The sequence below is a fragment of the Arachis ipaensis genome, chromosome B9, assembly GCF_059453495.1.
Source record: "Arachis ipaensis isolate K30076 ecotype BB chromosome B9, ASM5945349v1, whole genome shotgun sequence".
Lineage (NCBI taxonomy): Eukaryota > Viridiplantae > Streptophyta > Magnoliopsida > Fabales > Fabaceae > Arachis > Arachis ipaensis.
In genome coordinates, this window is record NC_142444.1 from 14,692,895 (window position 1) to 14,708,888 (window position 15,994).

The window sequence follows — 15,994 nt, forward strand, 5'->3', positions numbered from 1 at the left end:
TATAAAAAAATTAAATATACGTCTTTGAATTAGGACTTAGAATTACGGGTTTTGATTTTAATTTTTTAGAGTAATTCTTATTAGGCCTACAACCTATTATTATTATTGTTCATATCCTGATCCAACGCAATGGTCAGACCCAACTAAGTTAAAAAGGCCCAACCCAAAGGGATGGCCTTCACCGCTCATTCGATCTCCCCAAAGAAGTCGGACTCGGCATGAGCTGGCAAATGACACTTATTCAAATAAAAAACTGCCTCTTAAAATCTCTCACCCACTTCGGCAGTAGAGGTCAGAGCAGCCCCAGGTTGAGCAGACAAACTTGGAAGGAACCCCTCGGATAAATCAGCTTCACGAGGAGGGGACTCCACTAAACGCTGCCCAACCATTTTCAACTCAGAATCGGTAGGAGGACGAAGGGGAGACACAATTTTTCCATCAACAACAACTTTGTCAGGGTGAAGAGGTGACAAGTCCAAGTCAGGAGACAAAACTCGAACCTACTCTTTTAACACCTCAAACACCACCTCGGTGCCTTCAGCCACAGACTCTTCCAAGTCTTGATACCCCTCCCTAAGCCAATCCAGCTCCTCTCTAAGATCTATTTTTTCAGTAAACAAACGCACGTAATTCTGCTCAGCCATCTCTTTCAAACCCTCAGCCATAGCCAGAGAGCCCATCAACTGCTTCTCCCTCTCGCGAGACTTGGAAAGCGCCTCCTTCAGCTGATCCCTCTCCTCCGTCAGCCTCTTCTCATCCTCACGGAACATGGCTAGTTGACCGTCAAAAGCTTCTAGAGAACGTTGGGTAGCGTTCAGAGGAGTCTTTTCCAGTTCCTTGAGCAAAGAAGTACAAACCCCAGCAGTACGAATCCCTCCCTGGATTAAAATTTGGCGATGGTTTCTAAAAGAGCCATCATCCATAGCAATAGTGCAATGCAGCAGGATATGCCTCTCATAGAACTTCACCCTGTTAAAAATAGAATCACCAATATTGGAGACACTGGACTCCGAGGTTTTCCTCTTCTTTAAAACGGGCTCCGAGGAGGGAAGAACTGGAGGGGTAGGTACAAAGGGAGGAGGAGGGGGAGGAGGGGTAGGAAGATCTGCCGACTTGGCCAGGCCGGAGGAGGTCGCCCCCGAATCTGGCTTCAAAGGAGAAGAAGTAGATGATGTTCCGCCTTCTTGTAATTGAGCAGTTCGGGCCTGGGCGTTTTTCTTCGCCTCCTGAACTTTTTGGTATGCTTTAGATCTACTTTTCACTTTTTTTACAAAAAGAAAAGAGGCAATGTCAGTGAATAAGTCGGAAAAGGCAAAGAGTCATCCACGAAACAAAAAAGTAAATAGCTAACTAATTCAGTACGATTTCATAACTCGGAGTTCCGAGGAGGAACATTTTTGTATCGAGATTTGGATCCCGCTCCCAAGCTTCTCGGAAGAACTCAACTATAGCCTCTTCAACCTCATCCAAATCTACCAGATGGTACTTTTCGGCAGAGGCTGCCTCTACCCAGTATAAGGGAAAATGAGGCTCATCATTTTCAGTAAGAAAGAAAGGATGGTGACCCTCTACAGCTCGGACTTTGAAAAAGAAAATTTTGAAATCATGGAATGATTCATCGAAAATCGAAAATACTTTCTGGCCCTGGATGACACGGAAAGAGACCCACTGTTGCTTGTTTTTAGACGAAGCACTAAAAGGCTTGGTAAGATGAAAAAGAAAGAAGAATATCTTTAGAGAAATCGGGAAATCAAGCTCGCGACTGACAAGCTGATAGATCTTCATAAAACCCCAAGAGTTAGGGTGAAGTTGAGAAGGAGCAACTTGGCAGTAAGAAAGAACTTCAGTTTCAAAATCAGAGAAAGGAAACGTCACCCCCAGCCTAGTAAAAAGGCAGTCATACATAAAAATAAAAGGGGGATCTGAATCAACCACTTTGCCAAAATAGACTATGTCCTCTAAATCAGGGGTAAATAATTCATATTTGACCTCATCCTCCCCAGCGTCATAGAGTCTGTGGTGTTTTCGAAATTCATAAACAAAAACATTATCTACCAAAGGAACCTCACAAAGGATAGAGGCATCTACCCATCTTAATAGATCCTCGGAAACCCTTGAGGACATTTTTTGAACAGAAGGGCGAGACATAAGGGATGATATACCTACATTACGCAAAGAAAAAGAAAAAATTATCAAAAACAGAGTCACATGAGAAAAATTTTTCTTTAGCAAAACAGGAACTGTCAACAAAATCATAAAAGAAACAGCCTTTCGAAAAAATACGCAAAGTCTCTAAAGTTTCCTACCTAGAACGATGGCAGAAACTACAATAAAATGGCACAATAAAGCCTACCCAGAATCTCCTTCCCAACTTCTCAGTTCACTTAACAGAAATGAAAGAAGCGCTGTAAAAACAAGAAAGGAAGAAGCCAGTGAGAAACCAACCTTTTTTGAGAAGAAGAAAGCCGTCGGCGGAAAATAGGGCAAGCAAGGCACCAAAAACTAAGAATACGGAAAGCAGAACGTTGAGACGAAAGAGAGAAGGGAAGTATACCCAAAGGGAAGACGAAAAAGGAGAGAAGGAAAGAGAGGAAAAGTACTTATAAGATCTTAGGGGCACACTCGTAAATTAGCCCACTCATTAAAAAGGCGCGCCGTTACCAACGTAACCGCCCCCATGTGTAAATGCAAAAACCGAACAGACGCAACCTTTGATCAGACGCGACGGTTGAAGAAATTCAAAATCACGTCGATTTGAAAACTAAAATCACATCGGTTCTCCGACTTGGGAAGAAATACTGACTTAAGCATCCCCGAGTTCAATTAATACTCGAATCCAACTCATAACTAAGAGATCGGACTTGAGTAGGAGAACTGTTCATACCCTGACCCAATGCAATGGTCAGGCCCAACTAAGTTAAAAAGGCCCAACCCAAAGGAATGGCCTTCACCGCTCACCCGACTTCTCCAAAGAAGTCGGACTCGGCATGAGCTAGCAGATGACACTTATTCAAATAAGAAACTGCCTCCTAAAATCTCTCACTCACTTCTGGAAGAGATATTCAACAATCCTAAGATAAAGGGACGGTTATCCACTATCAGAGGTGGAACTACTCCAATGGTGGTTATTGGTTCACCATCTATAAATACACTGAGACACTCAGGTAAAACTAGGTTCCAATACTCTAAACCTACTTACCCTCTTTACTAACTTAGGCATCGGAGTGTTTTTGCAGGTACCACTCCCCCCCCCCCCCCAATTCTTTCACATACACAACTCGGACGGCGGCTCCCAGACGTAAACCAAGTCGGAGACCACCTTCCTCTAGCGTTTGGGCCTCTCATTCAAGCCCAACCATCCAGTTCTAGGTAAGCCCCGAAATAATTATTATCATAATATTGGCAATTAAAAACAATGATAATAACATTAATAATTATAATAATCAAAATAATACTAATACTAATTATAACAATAATAATGATAATAGAGATATTATAATAATAGCAGTAACCATAATAATCAGTGGCGGTGAGCTTTGTCTGGGCAATGGGTGGCTCCCCCAAAATTTTTGTAAAAATATTAGTGTTCTATTTTAAAGAAAATAAAATTAGCTCGTTTGATTAAATTGATATACTTTCAACCTATGTATCTGAGTTCGATGCCAATCTTCACCATTCTTTCAAATTTTTTATCCTATTCTATTTGACAATAATAAATAATATTATTTTATTTTTAAATCAACTTTACAAATTTAATGCCATTATAGTATCAACACTGTTTACATTAATAAGTTTTGATGTGTTTATTTTATTAGAAATTTAAGATTTTGTTTTGTTATATTAAATTATTTGATTTGTAATAAAAATAATAACAAAAATAATTAATCTTGAGATTTTTGAAAGATAAATATTATTAAAGATAAAATTGATCTTTTAAAATATTAAAAAATAATTTATAAATTATAATTGATTTTATATAATTTAAATAAAAAATCAATTTTTTGAAAAGAAAAATCAGTTTTTAGATAAAAAAAATTGGTTTTCTAAATAAAAATAGGTTTTTATGTACAAAAACTAATTTTTTCATGTAAAAATCATTCTTTTTTAAAATTGATTTTTTATTTAAAATTATTTTAGCTTATTAATTTAAACAAAAATTTTTACTAATCAAAATCAGAATTATTTTTTTGTTAATCTTAACTATATAATCCTATATATTAATAATAAATTTAAAAATAAAATAATTATATTTATAAATTTTATTTTAATATAAATACTATTATATAATTTTTTATTAAGATTTCAAAAAAAATTTTCAAACTCCGCCATTGATAATAATGACACTAATGAAAACAATAATAGCAATAATAAGTGAAATAATAATTACAACAATAATAAGAAAAAACAGTATAATAGCAAAAAAAAAAAAAAAACAGTATAAAAGTGAAAGTCATTGTAAGAAGGATAATATTAGTCATGACTATAAGCTTAATTTATATTTAAATTTGTCCTAATTACTACAATTTAATATTTACGAACCGGCTCCTATATTTTTGGACATCTTTATTTATTGTCTGGTCCTTTAAGGTTTGGATTATACATTTTTCAGAAAAAAAAGCTCCTTGGAGAATATGTGCCTATAATAATCAATTTGGCATCTCATAAAGTAAAGCCCATAACAGGGAAATATATCTCTATGTATACTTTTTAGGAAAAGTTTAGTAGCCAGCAACTTTTATGTTTTGTGGTTAGTACTTAATTATTAAAAGAAAAGTAAGTAATCTTTCATTATTAGAAGTAATCTCACACTATTAAAAATACCATTGATGGCCAATTGATGATTATAAAACAAAAAAATTATTGGCCCCTAACACTCCTCAATAAATATTATTGTATAGAGACTATTTGTAAAACTAACTAACTATGATTAGTTCTAAACTATTTTCTAACTATAGTTTCAACATATTTCTAACCATTATATAACAACTAACTAACTAAGATTAAAGGCTAATGGCTATTATAAAAAAAATTTATATCAACTAACATTCTCTCTCAAATTAGAGGTATAGATGTCTAACAATGCAATCCTAGTTTGGAATAGCAGAAAAAGAAGGGCACTGAAATCAGTATCTTGGTAAGCAAATATGTTGTTCAGTTAGCAGAAGTAACAGGTAACAATTTGAGAATCCCTTTATTAGCCTTATCCTATACAATGTGGCAGTCACTTAAGGGGTGTTTATGTTTTGGTTAATCCAAAAATTAAACCAATTTTTTGGTTAATTAAAAATATAGTCTTGATTAATTAACCAAATTGGTTGTACATGATAAAACCGGTTAGTAAACTTTGAAATCAGTTTTTAATTGGTTATTAAAATAAAAACCGATTTTTAAAAAATTACTAGTTTTTATACTAAAAATTTATTTTTATACCAAAAAATTGGTTTACACCTAAAAATCGATTTTTACACAAAAATTAATTTTTTTACATACAAAAACCCAAACTTTTAACCTTTTTTTTTAAATTAAATTTTTTAATCTAAAAATTAATTTTTTTTCTTTCTAAATGATACGGGTAACATTTGTAAATAATGAAATCCCTTCCATTGCTTCATTCTTTTTTCTAATGTAAATAATTTTCTTTCTAAATGATACGAGTAACTTTTTCTTATCTCCTTCTCTCCATCTCTCTCCTTTTCTCTCCCCCTCCTATCCTTTCTTCCTTCTCTCTCTCTCTCCCCTTCCCCTCTTTCTCCCCTCCCCTCTCTTTGTTTTCCTCTCTCTTTCCCATTTCGCTCTCTCCCCATCCTCTCTCTCTTCTTCTCTTCCTTCTCTCTCTCTCTCTCCTTCTCCTCTTTCTCCCCTTTCCCTTTCTTTCTCTTTATCCTTCTCTCCCTCTCCTTTCTCTCTCTCTCTCTCTCCCCTTCCCTCTTTCTCTCTTCCCTCCTCTCCCTCTCTCCTTTTCTCTTCCCTCCTCTTTCTCTCTATCTCTCTCTCTTTCTGTCTTTCTCTCTCTCCTCTCTCTTTTTCTCTCTCTCCCTCTCTCTCTCTTTGTTCTCTTTTTTTTCCTCTTTCTCTCTCTTTTTCTCTCTCCTCCCTTTCTTCTCTCTTCTCAGCTCTCTTTGTTTTCTCTCTCTCCTTCTCTATCTCTCTTCTCCCTCTCTATTGCTTTGGAGAGAAGAGAAAAAAAGAGAGAAGAGAGGGATAGAGAATGAGAGAAGGCTGTGAGAGAAAGAGAAAAGAGAGAGTAGGAAAAGAAAGAGGAGAAGGAGAGAGAAGGAAGAGAGAAAGAGGAGGAGAGAGAGAGAGAGAGAAAGAAGGAAAGAAAAGAGAGAGAGAGAAAGAGAGGTGAGGGAGAGAGAGAAAGGAGAAAAAGGGAAGAAAGAGAGAGGAAGAAGAGGGGAGAGAGAGAGAGATGAGGAGGAGATAGAGGAGAGGAGAGAGGGGAATGGGAGAGATGAGTAGAGAGAGGAAGGGAAGAGAGAGGAAGAGAGAGAAGGGAGGGGGAGAAAGAGGACAAGGAGAGAGAGACAGAAAGAGAGAGAATGAGAGAGGGGGGAGAGAAGGAGAGAAAGACAGAGAGAGAGAAAAAGAGAAAGAGAGAGAGGGGGAGAGCAAAGGAGAGAGAGGGAGAGAAAGAGAGAGAGGGGAAGAGAAGGAGAGAGAGACAGAGAGAGAGAAGGAGAGAAAGAGAGAGAGAGGGAGAGAAGGAAAGAGAGACAAGAGAGAGAGAGAAAGAAAGGGAAGGTGGAGAAAAAGGGAAAGAGGAGAGAGAAAGAGAGAGAGAAAAAAAAGGGAGGGGAGAGAGAGGAGGGAGAGGGGGAGAGAGAGAGAGAGAAAGAGAAGGAGAAGGAGAAGGGGAAAGAGATGAGGATAGAAAGAGGGGAAGGAGAGAGAGGGAGAGGAAGAGAGTGAGATAGAGAGAGAGAGAAGAAGAAGAAGAAGAAAGAGGGGGAAGGAATGGAGAGAGAGGGGGGAAAAGAAGAGAAAGAAGGGGAGAGAGAGAAATAGAGAGAGAGAGGAGGGAGAGAAAGAGGGGAAGGAGAGAGAGAGGAGGGGGAGAGAGAGAAGGAGAGAGACAAAGAGGAAGAGGAGGAGAAAGAAGAAAATGTGAGAGAGAGAGAGAGAGAGGAAGGAGAGAAAGAGAGAGAGAAGGGAAAGAGAGAGAGAGAAGAAGAAGAGAAAGAAGGGAGGGAGAGAGAAAGAGAGAGGAAGGGAGAGAGAGAGAGAATATGTAAAAACTAATTTTGGAGTTTGAATAAAACCAGTTTTAATTAGGTTTTGATTTTAATTTGGTTTTGGTTAACCGGTTAAAAACCGATTTTTTTAATTTGATTTTGGTTAACCAATTCTAAAAAATATGGATATGGTTTTTAAAATTATTTTATTAAACTGGTTAACCAAAATGTGGTTATGGTTTTTTAACCGGTTAACCACATTTTGATTTTTTTTAAGAACACCCCTAGTCAGCCTCTATATGTTTGGTGCCTTTGTGCAAAACTGGATTGATTGCCATATGAAATGCAGATTGACTATCACTATACAAAATGAAAGGCTTTGAATGTTCAAGACCAAGAACCTTCAACAATTGAATGAACTAAATTCCTTCACAATAAGGCACGATATTCAACTTCAAATTATGAATACAACACTGTCTACTTGCTATTCTTCCATAAAATGAGAATTGTCCCTAGAAAAAAACAATACCCTAAAACTGATTTTTCTGTGAACAGGTTGTCCAGTTAACATTAGCAAACTCGGTGAGAGTGTAGTCATTGTGCAGAAGAAATAAAAAAGAGGCTAGTGCTAGGAGCTTTTTTTAAATATTTCAAGATTTTCAAGGCTACTTTGAGATGGTTAGTGGTTGGGGACTCTAAATATTGGCTTAAAATTTTCACTTCAAAGGAAATAGTGCTTGTGAGATATTATAGTTTTCCAATTAATTTTCTATAATGTAGAATCAGCAATGGGGTCTTCTGAGGTCTTAAACAAATGGATTAAATAATCCATTGGTGTTGACACTGGCTTTGCATCAATTTGCCCAAAATTCTCAATCATGTTAGTAGTATATTTCTTTTGGAAGGCTAACCCTTTTGTGCTGTAAGCCACCTTCATACCTAAGAAATGTTTAAGTTTGTCCAAATTCTTGATGCTAAATCTATCATCTAATATCTTCTTGATGCGGATGATTTTATTTGCATCATTTCCTACCAAGACAAAGGAATAATCTGATTTAGACTGCACATAATCAGATTTAGATAGGACAAAGACAAGTTTGGTGTTTTGTCGTCGACTCGCCTGCTTGAGTCTATAAAGAGACTTGTTGAGCTTGCAAATCGAACCAGCGGGAGCTTACAATCCTTGAGGCACCTTCATGTAAACCTTTTCAAGCAAGTCACTATGTAAAAATGCAATGTTGACATCTAATTGTTTCAAGAACCACCTCTAAGACACAGCAATGAAGAGAAGAACTTTCAAAGTGGTCATGCAAATCACGGGGCTAAACGTGTCAAAATAGTCAAAGCCGATAGTCTAATTGTACCACTTTGCCACTAATTTAGCCTTGTGCCTTTTCACAGAACCATTCACATGGAATTTGACATTGAACACCCATTTCGAACCAATGGCATTCTTTCTTAGAGGCATCTTAGTAATAGTTTAAGTTTTGTTATTTTCAAGCACTACAAAAAAAAGGTCTATGGTCACGATTAGCTAGTGAAAAGGGTGACCATAGGTTTATGGTCACGGTTTTTGATCTATGGTCACGGTTTTTCCGCCGTGGCCTATTCTCTCGTGGCCATAGGTCTATGGTCACGGTTTTTTTATCTATGGTCACGGTTTCTATGGTCACGGTTGTAATGTTCAAATTCTGGCACTTTAGGCCACGTTTTTTTACCGTGACCATAGGTTAATCTATGGTCACGCAATAAAACCGTGACCATAGCCTATCTATGGTCACGGTTTTGGCCGTGACCATAGCCTCTATAGTCACCCCTTCCCAAAACCGTGACCATAGATAAGGCTATGGTCACGGTTTTGGCCGTGACCATAGCCTCTATTGTCACTCCACCCAAAACCGTGACCATAGCCATATCTATGGTCACGGTTTTGACCGTGACAATAGCCTCTATGGTCACTCCACCAAAAACCGTGACCATAGCTATATCTATGGTCACGGTTTTGACCGTGACAATAGCCTCTATGGTCACTCCACCAAAAACCATGACCATAGCTATATCTATGGTCACGGTTTTGACCGTGACAATAGCCTCTATAGTCACCCCTTCCCAAAACCGTGACCATAGCCTTATCTATGGTCACGGTTTTGGCCGTGACCATAGCCTCTATGGTCACGGTTTAGCCTCTATGGTCACCCCTTCCCAAAACCGTGACCATAGCCTCTATGGTCACCCCACCTAAAACCCGTGACCATAGCCTTATCTATGGTCACAGTTTTAGCCGTGACCATAGCCCCTATGGTCACCCCTCCTTAAACCGTGACCATAGCCCCTATGGTCACCCCTCCTTAAACCGTGACCATAGCCTTATCTATGGTCACGGTTTTTTGCCGTGACCATAGCGTCTATGGTCACCCCACCTTAAAACCGTGACCATAACCTTATCTATAGTCACTGTTTTCACCGTGGCCATAGCTTATCTATGGTCACCCCTCCTTAAAACTGTGGCCATAACTTATCTATGGTAACCTGTTTTATTTTATAAATTTTTTTAAAGCATAATCACATTCCAAAATGATGATAGTCAAATAAATCTAAGAATGAGAATTCAATAAATGTAAATCATAAAAGTTTCATTAAAAAGTAGATATCCATTACAACACTAATCAAAATAGGGTGTAATTTATCCATTACATGTATTATCAGATAAAGTCTCTTATCAAATGTAAAGAACACATCAAAATAATACATTTAGATAATCAAAATCATTATAAGACCCATCCTATCTTATATTTGTATAGAACATATTTTCTTCACATCATGTCCTCCTGCTAGCAAAAGAAATAAAGAAGTTAGAACAGAACAAAAATATTTTTGATGATGCATGCAGTGCAGTTGAGTAATGAATATGGAGCACAAGTTAAGTAAGTCAATTAATATAAAAATTTCAACTACTAAATAACAAGGAGCATTTGCATGTGGTTTTGAGCCATTTGGTAATGTTTATATGTTTTTAATCTATCTTTGAGTGGAACTTCAACTCCCCCGTTGAAGTCGCTTAAAACTGAAAAAAATCCAGCATCCAGCACAAAGAAACAACCATAGACCCCTTTAGGTCACCCCCTAAAACCGTGACCATAGACCCTTTTAGGTCACCCTTTTTTGAAAAACCGTGACCATAGACCCTTTTTGGTCACTATAAAAAACCGTGACCATAGACTCCTTTAGGTCACCCCTCAAAACCGTGACCATAGACCCTTTTAGGCCACCCTTTTTTTAAAAATTGTGACCATAGGTACTCTATAGTCACCCTTTCCAAAAAAAACCGTGACCATAGCTTTTTTTTTTGTCACCCTAAAAAACCGTGACCATAGAAAAAAACCGTGACAAAAAAAACTGTGACCATAAACCCAAAATATTGTAGTGAAGAATCAAGAATATTGACCTTAGCATTAGTGGCATCCTTCCAACAAGCTTACCAGACAGCATCATCATATGTCTTTATTTTTGTTCATGTTGTCCTTGTGATCAAGTTGTTATTGTTCTGTCTTTAGGTTTTGTGTTTTTCTATGTAGTTGTGATTTTCTTGAGTAAAAGTTAATGTCATTATATTTGTTATTTTTGTTAGTAAAGTTAATTTCATTATATTTGTGATTTTCTTGAGTATCCAATTTTAACTAATTTTATTATATTTGTCATTCAATGTATGATGTGCCATCCAAACATGAAATAGTGAAAATTTGAAGAAGCAAACCGACAAAGTCATACATATAATAAAATCAGCATACATGAAACTAAACATAAAGAATATACTCGTAAGTACAACAGTATAATTTCACAACCCTAAACATAAATAACATACTCATAAGTACATGAATCTAAACATAAATAAACTTAAATAACATACTCATAAGTACCTGAAAATAATTCGGGAACCACCTATCTCCACCCCTACCATCCTTGCCATGAAACCAGTCTATGTTCAAGGTTGGTTCAGGCATATACTGAATGCCACCGAGCTATGGAAATACCCTGTCTACTTGGTGGTTGGTGCCATTCAAACACCTCAAAATATATCAGGCTAGTCACTGGTGCGAAATTTTTAACCACAAACTAACCGGCAAGTGCACTGATGAGCGGATAATTTATACGCTTTTTGACATTGTTTTTAGTATGTTTTTAGTAGGATCTAGTCACTTTTAGGGATGTTTTCATTAGTTTTTATGTTAAATTCACATTTCTGGACTTTACTATGAGTTTGTGTGTTTTTCTGTGATTTTAGGTATTTTCTGGCTGAAATTGAGGGACTTGAGCAGAAATCAGATTCAGAGGTTGAAAAAGGACTGCTGATGCTGTTGGATTCTGACCTCCCTGCACTCAAAGTGAATTTTCTGGAGCTACAGAACTCGAAATGGCGCGCTTCTAATTGCGTTGGAAAGTAGACATCCAGGGCTTTCCAGCAATATATAATAGTCCATACTTTGGCCAAGAATTGACGATGTAAACTGGCATTCAACGCCAGCCTTCTGCCCAAATCTGGCGTCCAGCGCCAGAAAAGGATCCAAAACCAGAGTTGAATGCCCAAACTGGCACAGAACTTGGCGTTCAACTCCACAAATGGCCTCTGCACGTGCTACACTCAAGCTCAGCCCAAACACACACCAAGTGGGCCCCGGAAGTGGATTTATGCATCAATTACTTACTCATGTAAACCCTAGTGACTAGTTTATTATAAATAGGACCTCTTACTATTGTATTAGGCATCTTTGGATTACCTTATGATCCTTTGATCACGTTTTAGGGGGCTGGCCATCTCGGCCATGCCTGGACCTTCACTTATGTATTTTTAACGGTAGAGTTTCTACACTCCATAGATTAAGGTGTGGAGCTCTGCTGTCCCTCAAAGATTAATGCAAAGTACTACTGTTTTCTATTCAATCCTTCTTATTTCGCTTCTAAGATATCCATTCGCACCCAAGAACGTGATGAAGGTGATGATTATGTGTGACGCTCATCTTCCTTCTCCCTTATGAACGCGTGTCTGACAAACACTTCTGTTCTACATGAAATAAGCTAGAATGAGTATCTCTTAGATCTCCTAACCAGAATCTTCGTGGCGTAAGCTAGAATGATGGCGGCATTCAAGAGAATCCGGAAGGTCTAAACCTTGTCTGTGGTATTCCGAGTAGGATTCAATGATTGAATGACTGTGACGAGCTCCTAACTCGCGATTGCAGGGCGTTAGTGACAGACGCAAAAGGATAGTAAATCCTATTCCAGCATGATCGAGAACCGACAGATGAATAGCCGTGCCGTGACAGGGTGCGTGAGCATATTATTCACTGAGAGGATAAGATGAAGCCATTGACAAGGGTGATGCCTCCAGACGATTAGCCGTGCCGTGACAGGGCATTGGATCATTTTCCCGTGAGATGACCGAAAGTAGCCGTTGACAGTGGTGATGTATCACATAAAGCCAGCCATGGAAAGGAGTAAGACTGATTGGGTGAAGATAGCAGGAAAGCAGAGGTTCAGAGGGACGAAAAGCATCTCCATTCGCTTATCTGAAATTCCTACCAATGAATTACATAAGTATCTCTATCCCTATTTTATTATATAATATTCGAAAACACCATTATCACTTTATATCTGCCTGACTGAGATTTGCAAGGTGACCATAGCTTGCTTCATACCAACAATCTCCGTGGGATTCGACCCTTACTCACGTAAGGTATTACTTGGACGACCCAGTGCACTTGCTGGTTAGTTGTATCGAAGTTGTGACAATCATGAATTAAGATCAAAGAACCAAGCTTTGGAGCCATTACCAGGATTTGTTCGAGCCTGGAGATCACAATTTCGTGCACCAAGTTTTTGGCGCCGTTGCCGGGGATTGTTTGAGTTTGGACAACTGACGGTTCATCTTGTTGCTCAGATTGGGTAACTTTCTTTTCGTTTTATTTTCAAAAAGTTTTCAAAAATTTTTCAAAAACTCTTCTTTTGTTTTCGAAAAAAAAAATGTTTTCAAAAATTCTATTCAAAATTTTTAAGAATGAATTTTAGTGTTTCATGAAGCATGTGAAGCCTGGCCGGCTGTAAAGCCATGTCTAAATTTATTTGGACTGAGGCTTGCAATTTGTTATCAAGAGCAAGCTAGTTGTTGCTAATCAACCTGCTGCTGATCCTCAATCACCTGCTGAAGCTTGGCTGGCCATTAGCCATGTCTAGTGTTTTGGACCGGAGCTTTCATTGAAAGCTTGGCTGGCTAGTGAGCCATGTCTAATTCCTGGACTGAAGCTTTAGACTAAGAATGCAAGATTCCTGGAATTCATATTAAAAATTTTGGAATCCTTATTTACTCTTTTTCATATAGTTTTCGAAAAAAAAAAAATCCAAAAAAAATTAGAAAATCATAAAAATCAAAAATATTTTTCTGTTTCTTGTTTGAGTCTTGAGTCATATCATAAGTTTGGTGTCACTTGCATATGCATCTAGCATTTTTCGAAAATATCATGCATTCATAGTGTTCTTCATGATCTTCAAGTTGTTCTTGGTAAGTCTTCTTGTATGATCTTGATGATTTTTTGTTTTGTGTCTTTTCATGTTTATCATATGCATTCTTGAATTCTTAGTGCCTAAGCATTAAAGAATTCTAAGTTTGGTGTCTTGCATGTTTTCTTTGCATTAAAAATTTTTCAAAAATATGTTCTTGATGTTCATCATGACATTCATAGTGTTCTTGGTGTTCATCTTGACATTCATAGCATTCTTGCATGCATTCATTGTTTTGATCTAAAAATTTCATGCATTGCATCCTTTTAGTGTTTTCCTCTTGCATCATAAAAATTCAAAAATAAAAAAAATATCTTTCCCTTTTTCTCTCATCAAATTCGAAAATTTGAGTTGACTTTTTCAAAAATTTTTAAAATCAAGTTGTTTCTTATGAGTCAAATCAAATTTTCAATTTGAAAATCTTATCTTTTTCAAAATCTTTTTCAAAAATCAAATCTTTTTCAAAATTCTTAGTTATTTTCGAAAATTCCAAAAATATTTTTCAAAAATCTTTTTCTTATTTTTATACCAAATTTTCGAAAATAACATAATCAATTAATGTTTTGATTCAAAAATTTGAAGTTTGTTACTTGCTTGTTAAGAAAGATTCAAACTTTAAGTTCTAGAATCATATCTTGTGATTTCTTATGAATCAAGTCATTAATTGAGATTTTAAAAATCAAATCTTTTTCAAAATTAATTTCCAAAATATCTTCTTATCTTATCTTTTTCAAAAATTTGATTTCAAAATATCTTCTCTAACTTCCTAACTTCCTATCTTTTCAAAATTTGTTTCAACTAACTAACTAACTTTTTGTTTGTTTCTTAACTTTTTCAAAACCACCTAACTAACTCTCTCTCTCTCTCTCTCTCTCATTTTCGAAAATATCTTCCCCCTTTTTCAAAATTTCTTTTTTAATTTATTAATTATTTTATTTTTTAAATCTTAATTTTCGAAAATCACTAACATTTTTCAAAAACTGTTTTCAAAAAAAAATTCACTAACTCCTTTTCAAAATTAATTTTCGAAAATTCCCTCCTTCTCTCTCATCCTATTCTATTTATTCATTCATTAACTAACATCTCTTCCTCACATCATCACCAAATTCGAACCCCCTCTTCTATCTATGTTCGAATTTCTTCTTCTTTTCTTCTACTAACAATAAGGATCCTCTTTACTGTGACATAGAGGATTCCTCTTCTTTTCTTTTTCTCTCCTCTTTCTTATGAGCAGGGACAGAGAAAAAGGCATTCTTGTTGAAGCTGATCCAGAACCTGAAAGGACTCTGAAGAGAAAATTAAGAGAAGCTAAATTACAACAATCCAGAGACAACTTGATTGAAAATTTCGAACAAGTAAAGGAGATGGCAGCCGAACCCAACAACAATGCAAGGAGAATGCTTGGTGACTTCACTGCACCTAATTCCAATTTACATGGAAGAAGCATCTCCATTCCTTCCATTGGAGCAAACAACTTTGAGTTGAAACCTCAGTTAGTTTCTCTGATGCAGCAGAACTGCAAGTTTCATGGACTTCCATCTGAAGATCCTTTTCAGTTCTTAACTGAATTCTTGCAGATATGTGATACTGTTAAGACTAATGGAGTAGATCCTGAAGTCTACAGGCTCATGCTTTTCCCTTTTGCTGTAAGAGACAGAGCTAGATTATGGTTGGATTCTCAACCCAAAGACAGCCTGAACTCTTAGGATAAGCTGGTCACGGCTTTCTTAGCCAAGTACTTTCCTCCTCAAAAGCTGAGCAAGCTTAGAGCTGATGTTCAAACCTTCAGACAGAAAGAAGGTGAATCCCTCTATGAAGCTTGGGAAAGATACAAACAGTTGACCAAAAAGTGTCCTTCTGACATGCTTTCAGAATGGACCATCCTGGATATATTCTATGATGGTTTATCTGAGCTATCAAAGATGTCACTGGACACTTCTACAGGTGGATCCATTCACCTAAAGAAAACGCCTACAGAAGCCCAAGAACTCATTGACATGGTTGCTAATAACCAGTTCATGTACACTTCTGAAAGGAATCCTGTGAGTAATGGGACGCCTATGAAGAAGGGAGTTCTTGAGGTTGATACTCTGAATGCCATATTGGCTCAGAATAAAATATTGACTCAGCAAGTCAATATGATTTCTCAGAGTCTGCATGGAATGCAAGCTGCATCCAACAATACTCAAGAGGCATCTTCTGAAGAAGAAGCTTATGATCCTGAGAACCCTGCAATAGCAGAGGTAAATTACTTAGGTGAACCTTAT

The 15,994-nt window shown here is 37.0% G+C and overlaps 1 non-coding gene across 1 annotated transcript; it reads right to left on the reverse strand.

Annotated features, from left to right (window-relative positions):
* Positions 1 to 15,487: 15,487 nt before the first annotated feature.
* LOC148543831 (small nucleolar RNA R71) lies at positions 15,488 to 15,595 on the reverse strand. The gene has a single exon (XR_015900670.1). It is a non-coding gene; the product is annotated as a small nucleolar RNA R71 (small nucleolar RNA).
* Between the last annotated feature and the right edge of the window lie 399 nt (positions 15,596 to 15,994).